This window comes from Alligator mississippiensis, chromosome 3, assembly GCF_030867095.1.
Source record: "Alligator mississippiensis isolate rAllMis1 chromosome 3, rAllMis1, whole genome shotgun sequence".
In the NCBI taxonomy this organism is placed as follows: Eukaryota; Metazoa; Chordata; order Crocodylia; family Alligatoridae; genus Alligator; species Alligator mississippiensis.
Window position 1 is genome coordinate 305,644 of NC_081826.1, and position 17,485 is coordinate 323,128.

The 17,485-nt window shown below is 53.6% G+C and overlaps 2 protein-coding genes across 3 annotated transcripts in view; one reads left to right on the forward strand and one right to left on the reverse strand.

Moving 5' to 3' along the window:
- Window positions 1-9,989, reverse strand: part of FAM83H (family with sequence similarity 83 member H) — a 31,426-nt gene extending 21,437 nt beyond the window's left edge. The window contains exon 1 of one of the 2 annotated variants that reach the window (XM_059723588.1): window positions 9,849-9,989. The gene's annotated coding sequence lies outside the window, so the exon portion shown is untranslated. Of the gene's footprint in view, window positions 1-9,429; window positions 9,506-9,848 lie in introns of those variants that run through there. The other variant, XM_006260555.4, reaches the window with a different exon arrangement.
- The window catches only part of IQANK1 (IQ motif and ankyrin repeat containing 1), a 95,849-nt gene continuing 87,769 nt past the window's right edge, over window positions 9,406-17,485 (forward strand). Inside the window, exon 1 of the mRNA XM_014602043.3 lies at window positions 9,406-9,544. The gene's annotated coding sequence lies outside the window, so the exon portion shown is untranslated. The remainder of the gene's footprint in view (window positions 9,545-17,485) is intronic.

Below are 17,485 nucleotides of genomic sequence, written 5' to 3' on the forward strand. Positions count from 1 at the left end.
ATCTTTCACAGAATCATCACTCCCTTTCTGACACCTTCAAAAGACAGACTTGGGAAGAAAAATTAATTTGCTAACTGGGCACCCAGAACTAGGAACTTTCCACAAGCATTTACTTTATGGCTCGTTATAGTCTATCTGATCCCCGTTACTCTCTTTGCACTCTACAGGTAATAATGGCCCTCTTGAATGGTCTTGCTCTTCCACTTAGATTCTCCTTTTGACTGCCTCTCTCTCGTCTCTTAGCTACCAGATCATGTTTCTTTTATCCCATTTTTATTTACAGATTGAGTTTTACACCAGCCTTTGTTCCATTTGCTGTTTAGCTCAAGCGGTGTCTGCTTTTTTCTCAGATGTGAGGAAAGCTATTTGGTAGCCAGAAAGTCTGTCTACATCCTGCCCAACTACATAGCTGGTCCAATAAAAGACATCACTCCCAAAAATCCCTGCCTCACATTTTCCCTGGACCATTGTGGCTACACTATTACTGCAACACTACTACAACACGAGTTAGGCATTTTCTTGTATTTGTGGAACGTATTCAATATATTTCTTCAGAATTTGTCAAGTAACATGAGGATTGCAATGTCAATATTTTTAGAAGGAAGTTGGAAATATGGAGAAGGTATACATAAAACAGCCTAAAAAGTGCCAGGTAACAAAGGACTCTTTATTTTAACAGAGTAGCAGGACAAGAATCAATGGCTGGGAGCCAAAGTCAGACAAATTCAAGTTAGAAATAAGGGTCAGAGTTTTAACAATAAGTATAACTAAGCACTGGCACAAGCTACCAGGGAGACTGGTAGATTTGCTAACCTTAATATCCTCAAAACAAGAATGGACCCCTTCCTGGAAGATAAGCTTTAGTGAAACACAGCTTGTGGGCTCAATATAAAGGAAACCCAACAAAATCCTATGGCCTGTGTTACACTAAAGATCAGACTTAGCAATCTAATGATGCACAAATGTGTCTTCCCAAATTACTTGTGTGCTAACTAAAAGAACCCTGGATATTCTTGCTTACTCTTTGCCTCTTGCTCTGTTTTCTTTTGACCTCAACAACTTACTATGGTAATGCTCCTGCCTTGAGCAGGGACTTGGACAAAATTAAGCCTTGTTTTTCTATGATTCTAATTAAAAGTTATGCAGAAAAATGTATTTTCTCTTACCGCTTTTGTACGTACTGCCTACCAGTTTTAAGGAACATCGCCTTGTTCTTATGTTGCAATGACTTCCAGATCCCTTTTTTCTGAGCTGATAATGTTCATCTGGAATCCTGTGAAGCCTACAAGTCATTCAGGTTTTTGTTCGAGCATGTTTTACTTTGTCCTTGTCACCATAGGACTTCAGCGACCACCACAATGCCTCCGCCTTGATTGGTTGGTTCCCTGTGACATTTCTCACAATCCTCTCTGGACTTAGAGTAAGTACAAAAAGCGCTGTTGTTTTCATGCTCCGCTCTTTGCAGCACATTCCCCCTTTTCCTGATTGTTAGGATTTTTGTCTTTGCATGGAACCAGGGCATCCTGTTAAATTCTTCCCTAGTGAATATTGATTATTTATTTCTACTTGTTCTGTGCTTTTGAATCAAGACAATAAACACCTTGCTCCATGACTACTTGGTTTCTTTAGTAAACTCTTGCAAGATCTTGTCAAAGACCTTTTGAAAATACAACATCAACAACTAATTCTCTGTTATTCACTATCTTATTGCTATGTTGAAAGATTGTTAAAAAAGAATCAGAAAGTTAAGATCAGGAAAGACCATTAGGTAAAGCTGAATGCCCCGTATATCGCAGGTCATCACATTTCAAACACATGGCTCTGTATTAATTAGTGAGAGACGTTTCCATTGCAGAAATCTGGCTGGTTAGGCTTTATCTTGTCAAGACCTTCTAGGTGTTTTGTCATTTCAGCCCATTTGTCATGCACAGATGTCAGGCTTTCCTGGTTCAGTCCTAGAGCCCTTGTTTAACATCAGCACATCAACCACTCTCCAGTCTTCTGGAAGGCGGGCTACTTTATTAATGCACGCTTTTACTGACAGCTCAGCCCCATCGTTCCCCCCAGACATTTCAGAAACCCCAGGTGAGGCTGGTGACTCTCAAGAAGAGCAGTGCTAAATTGACGAGTATTTCTTCTTCTGCAGGCTTCTTGCTCTGGGTGCAATTTCGAGGAATTGTCCCCAAGGTTCCCCACATGCTGCCTATTTACTGGTGTCATCTGGATCAATTTTCCACATTGTGAGGGACCCTCCTTTGCTTCTGTAATGTCTCCTGCCGGTGTTTACTCAATTGTCCCCTTGTGCTTCTGGCTGTTCTGGTCCTTCTAAACTTAGCCGTTCCAAACTCTCCAAGCTATTAATCGTTATCAGGCAGTCTCTGAACCCACTCTCCGCTGCATCCTCTCCAAGGTGGTATGACACAGAATTGAGCACTGCATCCCAAATGACAGCATCCCATGGAAGCATAATAATCCCTTTCTATAAGTGGCTCGCTGTTCTGAGCTCTTCTGTCACTGAGCCACCCACAGTGACAACTGGGTCATTCCCCCCAACCTCTTACGTGTATGTGTTGCTGTTCATGGTTTCTACTACTGTAGCAACACCAGACCCACTGAACATCAGGACTGCATTGGCTTAGGTCAGCGGTTCTCAACCTTTTTAGACTGGAGACAGTCTAGCCTTTTAGACTGCTAGACCCAAGGCTTTGTGACTCTTAGCTTTCACTTGTTTTCTGAATACAGACAAAATATAGCAATTCTTCTGCTGCAAAGAATTCAGAATGACCACAGCAGTCCGAATGTTTTCCTATTTGAATGGATTCTTATCTGAATTCTCTGGGTTCATCTTGTGAATCATGCATGGGGGTTTGCACACCAAACAGTGCAAGTATTGAGCAGCACCCTGTGGCACGCTTCAAAGGATTTTGTGACACCCCTGGGTGCCCCAGCCCCCTGGTTGAGAATCACTGGCTTAGGTACCGCACAAGCAAGTCAGCCCCTGTTTGAGAGAGATCTCGCAAGCTGGGCTCCACCAGACAACCGGCAGATGAAAGGGAAAAGTGGGCCAGGGGCCAAGGAAGCAGAAAGAGGAGCATGTTCAGCACAGTCGGCCTAGCCCCAGCTTGCCAGAGCTGCAGGACAGGAATGTTTTGTAGGCGTCAGAGCAGAGGCAACTTCCAAGAAAGGATTTGATGAGCAAGCTTCTGACTCCCGACAGGAACCATCCCTCATGTAATGGCATCAAGGTGCTGGAGAGGCAGAGCTCACCAGGCACGAGAGGCTGGTGTCATTTGGTAGAACAGAGCGGGGGTCAATGGCGTGGTCACGGATCTGATCCACAGGGAGAGGCTACCCTACAAAGGACCTAAAGGATAAAGACGAGGCATTTGTGACACGAAGGATTCAGCAGGCCTCCCAATGTGAATGTCACCTCCACTCAAGCCCAGTTACCAGGATTTTTTCTCAGTCTTCCTCATAGATGTACTGCTGCTGTTCCCTCTGCTCTCCCCAGTCCAGATTCTCTGGTCTGCAGCCCGTTCCCCTGCTACGCGTGCACTTTATGGGGCCAGGACAACAAATACTGAATCCACCTTCCATTGACTCTGGAGGCCTGTTGTTACAAATACTGGTGCAGTCACAGGACGGGAAGGAGTTCTGGATCAAGACTAGCCCCTGCCTTCACTGGGAGCCATGTTTAACAACCCTGGCCTGTCCCTGCAGCAGCAGGATGCTGGCAGTGCCCTTGTCCCTCTGCTTTACTGCGGCAGCTTAGGGGGGGCTTGGTGTTTTGGGGCAGTTGTGAGACAGGGCTGTTTGTGTGGTTTTGGGCATGGGATAGATCAGTGGTTCTCGACGTTTTTAGACAAAAGGCACCCTTCATTAGCTTCCATGTACTAGGTCAGACCATAGGTCCATCTTGCTTAGTATCCTCAAGTCTGTATTCCACCTTGACCCCATGAGCCACTGGGGACCCCAGCTGATGGCTCCTCCATGGAGCTGTTGCCACAGGTGTGTATCTGGTGCACTTCATGGATGCCCCACCTACCCCTTCTGTAACCAGAGGGAGACCCTGGCATACAGGTACCTGGAGTGCACCAGGCTGTAGCCCCTTCACTGCCTCTTCCAGAACCTCTTGCTGAGGTCCTGGCAGCACTTCTGCTTGTACGTGTTCATTCATGCACTCCTCCTCTGCAGCCCCACCGAGTCCCAGGACCTCCTGGTCAGCCTCATCTTGGCCCTAGCCAAGATAGCAATTTACGTCACCAGGAAGGAGGCTTTGGCTGGAAGGGCCCCTGGGGACTGTGGGGCCACCTCCCTGTCCCTGGTCTGATCCCATCTCCAGGCAGTTTCATTGGGCAGTGCCCCCTGGCTCCCTGGACTCGTTCAGGAACCAGTGAGCACTGTCCAGCGTGGTCTGCTGGGTGTCCCCTCTTGGTGCTCTTGTTTTAAACCTATGACCTCACTCCCATCCCTGTTATATTTTGATTTGTCCCAAGGAATCAGTTGTTGCTTACCCAGTGGCCTCCCTTCTAAGGATTATAGTGCTTCCTAGTGGGCATTGTCCCACAGTCCCTTATGCACCAAATAGGCCTGTGTCACATGGCGGCAGAGAAGGGTGCAGAGGGTGCAAGGAAGAGCGAACAGGGTCTGACCACAGTTTTCCCCCTGTTCCTCTCTCACTTACAGCTGCCAGTATTTCAGGTCTAGGAAGCTCTGGTTCAGAGGCCATGCCCCTCACTTCACTCCCGTGCTCAGTAGCTACTGAAGATACCAGCTCATAGCTTTGACTAGTTTGTTTTTCCTGTGGAAAAATAATAGAGCAATTCTGTTGCAAAGAACTCAGACACACACTATGGATTCCTCTTTGAAATCTCTGGGTTTATCCTGTGAATCATGTGTAGGTGTTCACACACCACACAGTGCTAATATTGAGTGGCACTCTGCAACACCCTTAAAAGGCTCTCACGGCAGCACCACAGATGGGAATCCCTGGGTAAGAGAAACACTTGTACAGGATAGTTTAGATAGGGATGATCCTGCCTTGCTGGATTAGAAGTGACTTCCTAAGATCAATGCCAGCCTGACTTGTCTATGATTCCATGGCCTAGAATGATGCTCATCATCCTGCCATGGCCCCCAGGATCCTAGTGCATGAAACAGGCTCCTCTGTGCCAGGAACCAACCGTATGAACACGGAATGAAGATGGTCCCTGCCCCAGACAGCATGCAGCGTAAGATGAGACAGGCCTTGTATACGGACAGACAGGGCTGTACAGGACAGCTGCATCATCCTGATAAACAGGGGTCTTGACACACCAGGTGCCTCAAGCTTCTGTGTAGCACGGTAGCAAAGGAGGAAGGGTTTGAAGGAGAACAGCAATGGTCTGTGGATGTTTGTGGGGGCCCCTCCCAGGCCTGAGGGCCAGCAGCTTCAGAAGAAAGCAGGAGGGTGCAGCTTGCAAATTTAACAAGCAGGATGTGAAGGCCTGAGTTGTGGGTGACCAGCTGCAGGAGCTGACTCCCACCCCTGGAGGCCTGGCCCGCCTTCCACTTGCCTTTCCCCAGGAAGCTCTGCTCCCAAGCACTTACGTGCAGGGATTGGCACAGCCAGAGGAGACCACGAGGGGCGATATGGGAGAGAAGGGAGAGCATGAGTCTACAGCCGGCAGCACAAGGAGGCACTGATGGCCTCTGTCTGCAGATAGAGATCGGTGTCCTGCACTCCCCAGTCACAGCCCTGCCGGGAGGAGGAGGAGGAAACAGCTGCTTGGTCCAAGATCCTTCTAGGAAACCTCACACTGGGCAAGTCCGGGAGCAACCTTACTCTCCTCCACCTCACGTGCATGTGCTGGCGAGTGACTCCGCCAGGTCCAAGTCTCCTCTAACTCAGCTCCCTGAGTGCCACGAGGCTGAGTGGAGCCCGGGATGCCCATATTATGACTGTGCCCATGGAAGGGAAGCTATGACATGACGCTGGTTGACAAAGACCTGAAGGCAAAGAGATGGCCAAAAGCAGACAGCTCTCGTCTGGGCAGAACACGGCACGGGCACCAAGTGCTAAAACGTAATCCAAAACTGCTCCTGACCCCTGGTCTGAGTCTAACTCTGAGGGCAAGGAACCACTGGAACCACTTCGGAGCATGGGGATTACTTGCCAGTCCTAAAATGTGCTCTGGTTTGCCCAGGAGCGACAGTCTCCACACAGGAGCTGCAGGGATGCTACCTAAAAGACAGACCTGCTGACTGAAAGGGCCCCACCGGCCATGCAGACCCAAGAGCTGGGGCAGCCCAGAGAGACTCACTTTCCCTCATGCCATGTGTCTCCCAAGAGCAGTTTCCCCTCCAGCATGCAACGGCTTTAAATCAGAGGAGCAGGCCACTCACTCCACCTCCTGCTGCCTGACGGCAGCTCCTTCCTGCCAGCGCTCTCGCTGGTGCTTGTTGTTACGTGCCCTGCCTGCACAACAAGTTCCCAACCTGGCCTGCTCGCTCAGCACGCCCTTGGCCAGACCTGCTTCCCTGCCTCAGACACTCCCAGGCAGCAAAGCCTCTTGGTGGGGCATGTGCCTGCAGACGGCAGTCCCCCAGAGAAGGGATGGTTCCACGTGGTCGCTGCCTGACCCAGCACCAGCCCTGCATTTGCCCACATGCACACATGCTGCCTCTTGGACCAAGGTGTCTTGGCTGCTGCTTCGCCTTGGGCATCAGGCACGTGCCTTAGAAGCAGCGTGAGAAGAATCAACACTGACTACAGGAGCAAATGAGGAGAACCAGCACTGACTATAGGAGAGTCCCAGATGCTGCCAAGTCAGATAGAGCTGCCAGATCCCAGTGGGAATGGATATGACCTACAGGGGTGTGAGTGCAGGAAGAAGCTCACCCTGGATGCACATCTACCTTTTGGACTGAGTTTACAAAAGGCTATGGCAGCAAAAAGGCCAGTTAGATTCTGAGGCAACACATGCATGACACTGCATGGATGGTCTCCGTCTCCCCCTCTACAGCAAAGGCATGGCTGCACCTGAAGCATCAGGTTTAGTCCTGGACACTGCATTAGCAGGTGGCCACTGACTACCTGCAGGGAGCTCAAACAGCTAGAGAGACAAATGGGCAGAGGAGCCAATGATGAGGACAGTTAGAGAATTAAACATTTGGTCTGACCCCGTGGAAGAAGTGGAACAGGCTCCAGTGTGCTCGTGCCTGCCAGACCTACTGCAGCAGGCAGAGCAGATTTGTTCTATGCAAGTCCTCCCTGCGTGCTGGGTCAGGGCCCAGCCTTCCCACAGGCTGATTGTAAGTCCACCTAAGTCTACTACAGGTTGTACTCCTGCAGATAAGGGCTCCCTCCTGCCCAACCCTCTCTCCTTGTTACACCCTCGCCCTGTGGTGCAGCCAGCCCCTTTCGTTCTCAGTCCTATCCCGGAGTCCCCTGCACTGGCCATAGCGCTGCTGCCATGATCCGCAGGTTCTCCCAGCGTGAGGCCTGCCTGTCCACTGCACTCCAAGCAGGCTGACCCCTGCAAGTTTCCCAAAGTGGGAAACTCCACTGCACAATTTTGTGGCAACAGGGGACTGCGTGTGTGCTTTCCCTCAGGCTTGCGCCTTCGACCTTTTGGCTAGGAGCAAGCATGACTAGGGGACATCTGAACTTTGTAACAACCGCTGTGAAGGATCCTACAGCCCAGAGCCCCAAGGTGCCTGCCCATGGGCAAGGAACAGGTGACCAGACCTGCTTTCCAGAGGAGGAGGATGGAGAGTCCCTTCCTGAAGAAGAACAAATCGGGACTGGCCTGTCAGCGATGGACCTGGGACTGCTCTGAGCAGGGTCCTCATGTGCATCTCACACAGTTGTCTCCGCCGATGCTTGTGAGCGATCACTCTCCCCTTGTGTTCACTGATGCACTCTCCAGGGTGTCAGCACTGAAACATGGAGCCAGACTGGAGATCAGCAACCTGCCCCCATTACAAAGAAAGCCCCTACTGAGGCCTCCCCTGGGAGGTTGGTGTGTGAACTGGCCAAAGTATTGGCTCTGGCTCCAGCCTGTCTCTTCTGGGTGCCTGGCTCTCCTGCCCGAGCTGCTTGCGGTGAGTGTGTTTGTTGGGTGTGGGGGTTCCCATTCCTCATGCAAGGGAGTTTCATATAACATTGGAGGAATCCAGCTTGCACTCCACTTTAACCCCCTCTGAGGTCAGCAATGGTGCTAATTCACCTGATCCTTCCACTCCAGTTCAGTCTCAGGCTTGTCTTCCCTCGTACATGTGGTCACACAGTCTACCCCCTCAACATGCTCACAAACTCCTGGTCACAGTGGCACTGGGTACTGCTGGGTGGGAGCCGCACAGTGCTTGTGTGGACACCTCCTGCCCCTACTTCACTCTATTGCCCAGCCCATGCCAGAGAGATACCATTCTTGGGGGAAGGGAGAAACATTCAGTGCATCCAGGGGTGACAACATGGACCAGAGCAAGGCCAGGAGAAAAGCAGAAGGGAACCTGCAAGTTGCGTGCTTCGCCGTACAGTGATTACAGAGACCAGGTGTCAGCCTGGCCAACTATGTGCGGAGCAGGATCTCCTGCAAGACCACAGGGGTGAGGGAGGATATCAGAGTCGGTGACTTTCTGCACAGCAAGACAAACTAAATGCAGAAGAGAGATACTGAGGATGAGCGCTGTCTGACAAGAAAGTGGGTAACCGAGGGAGTAGAGCCCCCGGCAGAGGACCTGTCAGTCTTGGAGAAGCCAATGCAATGCCATCTGGAGCGGCAGCAAGAGGGCACAGCACCAGGTAGGTGTAACTTGAGGATTGTGACACATCAGGAAAAACAATCAGCACATCCCTCCCTCTGCATGCAGCCAGGGCCTCTGTGCCCCTCGCCCGCTGGCCTGGGTTTTAGAAGCTGACTCCCGACTGTGCTACTGCTGCCACACACGGTCTCTTGGGCCCAAGAGCTCACAGGGGATGTCTCAGCCCTGAGCAGCTGGCTGAAACATTTGGGCACCTGAAACGTCTCCAGCCTGCCAGTCACACCGGGCTATGGGGCATGACGCTGCGTCTCAGGCAGTTCCCTCTACAGGCAGGTAATGAGGACAGAGACGTTTCCAGACCTCCGCCCTTGCCTCTGCCAGGGATGGCGCAGCGTAGACCTTCTGTAGCTTGTGGGCGGGAGGAAAGTGCGTTGCCCTTGGCCCCTGGCACGAAGGTGTTTTATCCCTCCCGCTGCAGCCCCTCCACCAGCCCATGGAAACAGGTACACCTTTCTAGCCCCATCCTACTCCGCCTCTGAGGCGCATTAGGCCGATCCTAGTCCCAAACCCGCCTGTCTGCATCTCGGAAAAGCTCCAGATGCACCTATTTTTGTAGGAGGCAGTGATCGGGGCTGTAAAAGCAAGTCACAAAAAGCAGCGAGAGGGCAGCCGGGACCCACCCACCTCCTGCGAGTTTTCCCGGACTGGAGCAGGGCGGGACGGGCTTCAGCGGGGCAGAGGCGTCGGCCGAGGGCTCTGAAGTCAGGCCGGGTGGAGACGCACCTTACAGACCGACTGAGTAAGACCTACCGAGAGCACGAGCGCGTGTTAGGTGCCTGCGGGGCGGCGCCGGGCCTGAGCCTGGCACCGAGGCGGCCGCTCCCGCAGCCCCGCGCTCTGGAAGCGGGGCGGCCCGGGCCCCCTGCCCGCTCCGCACCCGCGGCCCTGCCCTGCCCTGCCCTGCCCTGCCCGGCGGCGGCCCAGGCGGGACGGGCCCGGGCCCGGGCCCGGGGGCGGGCGAGGACGGCAGCCCGCGGCCGGACGAGACCTCGCGGGGCCCCGACGGCTCCCCGCGCTTGACCCGCCGCGGCGCGGCCCCGTACCTGGCCAGGGAGCTGCGGTGCCTGCGGTGTCGCTCCGCGCCCGGACGTGCGGCGGCCGGTCGGGGCGGGCGGGCGGGCGGGCGGCGCCGGCTCCACCTGGCCGCGGCTGAGTAAGAGGACGCCGCAAAGCCCGGAGACGCGGCCGGGAGTGCGGGAGGCGGCGCGGCCGGGAGTGCGGGGCGGGGCCGGGCGGGCCCGAGCGCTGCTCGCCTCGCCCCGTCCCGTCCCGTCCCGCCCCGAGCCGCCCGCCCGCCCGCGCGCTGCGCCCCCTGCCCCGGGGCTCGCCCGGCTCCGGGGCGCGGCGGCGGGGCGGGGCGGGGCGCGCGGGCAGCCCAGGACCGAGCCGGGGCGGGCGGAGCGGGGCCTCCCGCTGCCCTTCCCCTTCCCCTTCCCCTTCCCCTTCCCCGCGCGGGGCGGCCGGGCCGGGCCGGGCCGGGCCGGGCCCGAGTGACAGCGGGGCCCGTAGGGCAGGGCAGGGCAGGGCAGGGCAGGGCAGCGGCCCCGGCTCGGTGCCCGCGGACGCCGCTCCGCCCGTGCCGTGTGAGCCCAGACCTCGCTGAGCCCGGGGCCGGGCGGGGTGTCTCGCTGCAGCCTGCCCTCCGGCGGCTGCCCAGGAGGTCGCTGCGGCGCAGGCTGCGAAGTGCCCGCTCGCTCCTTGCCTCATTCCCGGTGCATCGTCCGGCCTGCAAGCTGGACGAGGCAGGTGTACTGCGGGGAAACCGCCTGCAGCACCACGGAGCTAAGCACTGTCCGAGTGTGCCCGTGGGTGGGGAGGTGGGCTTGCACGCGCGGCCGCACCGGTGGCGTTTCCTCGCGGCTGCAGGGCAGTGCTGCGGAGGAGCTCGCACCCACAGCATCCGAGAGCATTACTGACATGGCGCTACCTGCTGCAGGTGGTTTGCGCTTTCTCTTCCAGGAGTGCAGCTGTGTGCGGCTGGAGTGTTTAATTTCGTGGGGATTTCTGCTTTGTTCTGGCTTTTCTGCACCAGTTGCCGTGTCTGTATTAGAGAAGGCAGGATTGGAGACATGCGTCTGGCACAGGGAGTGGATAAGAAGATTCGTGTTAGTCCTTTAGGTATTTTACCCTTCTGGCAGGTAGGACTGTTGTGCTATTGGATGACAATTGTCCTTGCTGTCTTATCCCAGAGCTTCACGAGCACCTTGAACCAGATTCTGGGAAGCCCGCATCTGAGGACAGGTGGGGTGTGCTTGGTGTAACCCACAGTCCTGAGGAGACAGACTGCTGCATGCTGCACGAGTTGGTGCTTTGTAGGGGTTGACAGCCCCACGTGCGGGTGCATCACATTACTGTAGTTGTACAGGAAGCAACAAAGGTGCGTGTGCCCGAGGCCATGTTGTCGTCTCCAGAGGCAGGCTGGAGTCTTCCACCCAGTGCTTCTCAACCTCGTTGATCCCATGGCCCATCTCTAGCTCCCCTGCTTGGCCCCTTAACTGCCTCCGGCCAGTGTGACAGCACTGCACCTCACTAGCGTCGGAGCTATTTAGCTGGCCTGCCGAGCAGTACTGGAGTTGCTCTTCTGCTTCCAGTGCTGGAGCTTCCTGGCGTAAGGAATGCTGGGGGCTGGGGACAGCCATCCTCTCTCTTCTCTTGTAGCAATGCTTGTGGCTTACCCTCCGCACCTCCATGGCCAGCTGTGGAAAGTGTTAGTCATGGATGTGAGAATTCAGCTGGGTGTGTCCCTTCAACTGAATGGGTGTGCTGTGCTTGCAAATGCTCCCAAGAGATTTCTTTTGCCTGCTGGCATCCTCTGTCTTGCTCAGGCTTTATCTCAACCAGCTTTCTTCATCCGTGAGCTGGTCTCACACAAGCACTGACACTCATGATGGCAGAGATGTGGTTGCATGTGGTGAAGGACAGGTAGACCTGCCTGTTGCTCCCACTCAAGTCTGTAACATCTTACTAGTCTGTGTAGTGGCTGCATGGGGATGTTGCTTAGGACTGGGAGGAGCCAGGTGGGTCTCTATGGATGGGGGAGGTACAATTCCCATTGCTACCCCTGGCGCACATCCTTCCAGGAAGGACCTACATCATTTTAGTGTGTTCTCTTAGATCCTGTTGCCTTCCTCAAGCAAGACAACAATATCTTATGGCTGCTGGCATAAATAGCTGTAGAGCTGTAGATGGATATCTGTCCTTAGTCTACTAGGGGCTGGCTGTCATCAGTCAGGGACACTAAAACTCTCTCTCTCTACCCTAACTTGGCCTGAATCCAGACTGTGGTAGGTCTAGGATATTAGTCTTAATTAGATCAGTTTGTGTTTGGTTACCTTCTACACACGTTTGCTGAAGTATGGAAACTTTGACCCTGGGTAGCAGCTGGCTATGATCAGTGAATCTGGGAGATGCTTCCTCTGTGTTACTGAGACGATTTGTGTCTGAAAGAGGAAGAGAAGATGCTTTACCTGAATGGGGCGTTGATCTTGAATAGCATCTGTTCTGTAGCACTCTTCCCCAGGCCGTGATGGCTGTTGTCAGAGTAACAGATAGGAAAATGGGACGTCATGGGTCATTGTTTCCAGGCCCCACCTAGTGCAGGTAACCATGGCCACTGTCCTGCTTACAACCTTACACAGTTCCGTTCTAAAGGTAGTTATTACTATTATTACTTTTTCTTACCCCCATGTCTCAGAACTGGCAGCTGTTCCAGAATCAGATTGCTCTAATGATTAAGAGCCTTCTTTTTATTTCCAGTGCAAACTTAGATGTGGCCAGTTTATGCCCATTAGTTCTTTTGCTACCATTGTCCTTTAGATTCAGCAGTTCCTTCCCTCTCTGGTGCTTACCTCTTGAGATATTTATGAACAGAAATCACTTGGCTAAAGGGGATGATCTAGTCAGCAACCTAAGAATCGAAGGAAAGCTGGGAGATAGTGACCACGAGCTAATCACTTTTGTCATCCATTGCAAAGCTGGCAAGTCAGTCAGCAATGCAGAAGTCCTCAACTTTAGGAAAGCTGACTTTGATAAGCTCAGGACGCTTGTCGAGGCCCTAATGGGCCATGACTCAACAGGGAGGGGAGTCCAAGAGGAGTGGCTGCTCCTTAAAGGAGCGATCCTGAAAGCACAAGGGATGTCCATCCCATCTCGTAGGAAAGGTAGCAAAAGGGCCCAGCAACCCCCTTGGCTCAGCAGGGAACAAGTGGATATCCTACACCTAAAAAGAGAGGCTTATAAAGGATGGAAGACAGGAATCACCACTGAGGAGGAGTATTCTGCACTGGTCTGTACCTATAGGGAGCAAACCAGGAAAGCCAAGGCTACAACCGAACTCCAACTGGCTACATAGATTCATAGATTCATAGATGTTAGGGTCGGAAGGGACCTCAATAGATCATTGAGTCCGACCCCCTGCATAGGCAGGAAAGAGTGCTGGGTCTAGATGACCCCAGCTAGATGCTCATCTAACCTCCTCTTGAAGACCCCCAGGGTAGGGGAGAGCACCACCTCCCTTGGGAGCCCGTTCCAGACCTTGGCCACTCGAACTGTGAAGAAGTTCTTTCTAATGTCCAATCTAAATCTGCTCTCTGCTAGCTTGTGGCCATTGTTTCTTGTAACCCCCGGGGGCGCCTTGGTGAATAAATACTCACCAATTCCCTTCTGTGCCCCCGTGATGAACTTATAGGCAGCCACAAGGTCGCCTCTCACCCTTCTCTTGCGGAGGCTGAAAAGGTCCAGTTTCTCTAGTCTCTCCTCGTAGGGCTTGGTCTGCAGGCCCTTAACCATACGAGCTGCCCTTCTCTGGACCCTCTCCAGGTTATCCGCATCCTTCTTGAAGTGTGGCGCCCAGAATTGCACGCAGTACTCCAACTGCGGTCTGACCAGCGCCCAATAGAGGGGAAGTATCACCTCCTTGGACCTATTCGTCATGCATCTGCTGATGCACGATAAAGTGCCATTGGCTTTTCTGATGATTTCATCACACTGCTGACTCATGTTCATCTTGGAGACCACATGTACCAAGGACAATAAAAAGTCCTTTTTCAGATATGTGGGGGTCGGCAGAAAAACAAGGGTAACATTGGACCCCTCTGGGACCTGACCTGAGTGCCATGAGTGCTCAAACAGCCATACCAGTGGCTCTTCTATGACACTGGCCAATTCCTTCAGCACCCTTGGATGAAGATCGTCCAGGCCTGCTGATTTAAACACATCCAGTCCTTCCAAGTGCCTCTTCACCAAGTTGGTGCTAACAGTTTCATAGTTTCATAGTTGTTAGGGTCGGAAGGGACCTGACCAGATCGTCAAGTCCGACCATCTGCCATGGGCTGGAAAGAGTGCTGGGGTCAAACGACCCCAGCGAAGTGTTCGTCTAACCTCCTCTTAAAGACCCCCAGGGCAGGAGCCAGCACCACTTCTCTTGGAAGTTGGTTCCAGATCCTAGCCGCCCTGACTGTGAAGTCGTGCCTCCTGATATCCAGCCTGAATCTACCCTCTGCCAGCTTGTGACCAGTATTTCTAGACACTCCTGGCAGTGCTCGGGGGAACAGGGACTCCCCCAGTGCCTGCTGGTCCCCCCTGACTAGTTTGTAAATGGCCACTGGATCCCCCTCAGCCTTCTCTTGAGGAGGCTGAACAGGTTCAGGTCCCGTCGCCTCTCCTCATAGGGCCTGCCCTGCTGCTCCCTGACCATGCTAGTGGTGCTCCCTTCTCTGGACCCTCTCCATGCTGTCCACATCCCTCCTGAAGTGCAGCGCCCAGAACTGGACACAGTACTCCAGCAGCGGCCTGACCAGGGTCGCATAGAGGGGGAGGATCACCTCCTTGGCCCTGCTCGAGATGCATCTGTGGATGCACGACAAGGTGCGGTTGGCCTTCCTGACCGCGTCCCCACACTGTCGGCCCATATTCATTTTGGCATCAGTGATGACTCCAAGATCCTTTTCTGTCTCTGCGTTGACGAGAAGGGAGTTCCCAGCCTGTAGGTATGCTGCTGGCTCTTCCTCCCCAAGTGCAGCACCTTGCACTTGTCAGTGTTGAAATCCATCCTGTTCTCATCCACCCACCCCTGTAACCTGTCCAGGTCTGATTGCAGCCTATTCCTCCCTCCCAGCGTGCCCACATCCCCCCACATCTTAGTGTCATCAGCAAATTTGAATAGGCTGCTTCTTACTCCCTCATCCAAGTCGCTGATGAAGATGTTGAACAGTGTGGGTCCAAGGACCGAGCCCTGGGGGACCCCACTGCCCACATCCCTCTGGGTCAAAAATAACCCATCTACCACCGCTCTCTGGGTGCGGCCCTCCAGCCAGTTAGTGACCCATCTGACTGTGTAGGTGTCGACGCCACAGTCCCCTAGTTTTTTAATGAGAATGGGGTGAAAGACAGTGTCGAAGGCCTTCCTAAAGTCCAGGAAGACTACATCCACTGCTACCCCTGCGTCCAAAGATTTTGTGACGTGGTCGTAGAAGGCACCAGTTTGGTCTGACAGGACCTGCCTCTAATGAACCCGTGCTGGTTGCCCCCAAGCATAACCTCCCCTGCCGGCCCCTCGTGGACATGCGCCAGGATAATTCTCTCAAAAGCTTACCCAGGATCAAGGTAAGACTAATTGGCCTATAGTTCCCTGGGTCCTCCTTCCTCCCTCTTTTGAAAATGGGAACCACATTGGCCCTTTTCCAGTCCTCCGGCACCTCACCAGAGCACCACGAGTGCTTGTAAAGCCGTGCCAGGGGTCCCGCAATGACCTCTGCTCATTCCCCCAGCGCTCGGGGGTGGAGATCGTCAGGACCAGCTGATTTAAATACGTCCAGTCCCTTCAGAAGTTCCCTGACTAGATCCTCACTGACCCTGGGCCTGGGTGTGCCTCCCCCGGGGCCTGAGGGGGTCCCGGCAGACGGGCTGATCTGGTCCCTGCTCAGGAAAATGGAGGCAAAGAAATCGTTAAATAGGTTAGCCTTGTCATCTGGTGCGACAACCAGATTTCCTAGCGTGTCTTGCAGAGGCCCCATGTTAGCTGGTACCTTCTTTTTGCCCCCTATGTATTTAAAAAAGGACTTCTTGTTGTCCTTGATCTGGGTCGCTAGTCCCAGCCCCATCTCTGCCTTTGCCTTCCTGACCTACGGCCCCCCGGCAGCCCCGAGCACCCGCGGTGTAGTCCTCCCTGGGGATGGCCCTCCCTGCCATTGGGTGTACGCCTCCCTTTAGCTAGATGTTCCCGTATGCTTTTGGTGAGCCATGGGGCTGGTTTCCCTTTTGTGCCTGTCTATGATCCAATTGGGAGATTTGTCTTGATCTGTGTTCAGGAATACAGAAGCAAAACACTCATTAAAGAGCTCAGCCTTGTCCCTCCTAGCTGTCACTATTCTACTTACCTTGGTTTGTCCTGTAGGCCTTCTATGCTACCCTGCTCCTTCTTTTTACACCCTATGTACCTGAAGAAGGACTTTTTGTTGTCTTTAATTTTTGTTCTCAGCTTAAGTTTCATTTCTACTTTGGCCTTTCTAACTGCCTCCCTGCAAATGCGGGCCAAGTAGGTATAGTCTGCCTTGGTAGCTACCCCCTGCTTCCACAGCCTATATGCCTCTTTTTTGCCCCTGCGCTTCCCTGGATTTCCCTGTTCAGCCAAGAGGATTTCTTGGCTCCTTTGCCCTCTTTACTGCACAATGGGATTGTCTCCTTCTGCACCCAAAGGATTTCTCCCTTTAGGAACGACCACCCTTCCTGGACTCCCATCTCACCAATGCTCCTGTTATTCAGTGCTTCATTAACTAATTTCCTGAGCACACTGAAGTTAGCCTTTCTGAAGCTTCTGCCCTACTTGCTATCTTTCCCACCCTATGCCAGATTGAATTCACTATCAGTTAACTTGTCCTCCTGCTTAACACAAATAATTACGATGTCATAGGGATAACGGAGACCTGGTGGGACTCCACCCATGACTGGACCATGGGTATAGATGGCTATAGCCTGTACAGGAGAGATCAAGTGGACAAAAGGGGCTGGGATGTAGCGCTCTATGTCAAGGAGATCTACGCGTCTCTGCGAGCCAATACTGGTGACCAGGGTGGAAAACTGGAGACCCTCTGGGTGAAAATCCGTGGGGAACATGGCACAGGGGACACAACGGTGGGAGTCTACTACAGACCTCCCTCCCAAAGTCAGGAGCTTGACCAGGAGTTCACAAGGGAATTGGCTGAGGCTGCGCGCTCCCGGTGCATGGTTGTCACGGGAGACTTCAACTACCCAGACATCTCGTGGGATGAGCACTCGGCCAAATCCCAGCGGTCGTAAAGCTTCCTCTTGTGCGTGGATGAGCTCTATCTGATGCAGGAAGTCTACGGGCTGACGAGAGGTAAAGCGCTGCTCGAACTAGTACTGGCAACTGGGGACGACCTAATCAGCAACCTAACGATCGAAGGGAAGCTGGATGACAGCGACCACGAGCTGATCACCTTCACCGTCTGCCGTAAAGCTGGCAAGTCAGTCAGCAACACGGAAGTCCTTGACTTCAGGAAAGCTGACCTTGACAAGCTCAGGAGGCTTGTCAGTGAGGCCCTAAGGGACCACGACCCCAGCGGGAGGGGAGCTCAGGACGAGTGGTTGCTCCTCAAGGGAGCGATCCTGGATGCACAAGCTAATGCTATCCCGTCTCAGAGGAAAGGCAGCAAAAGGGCAC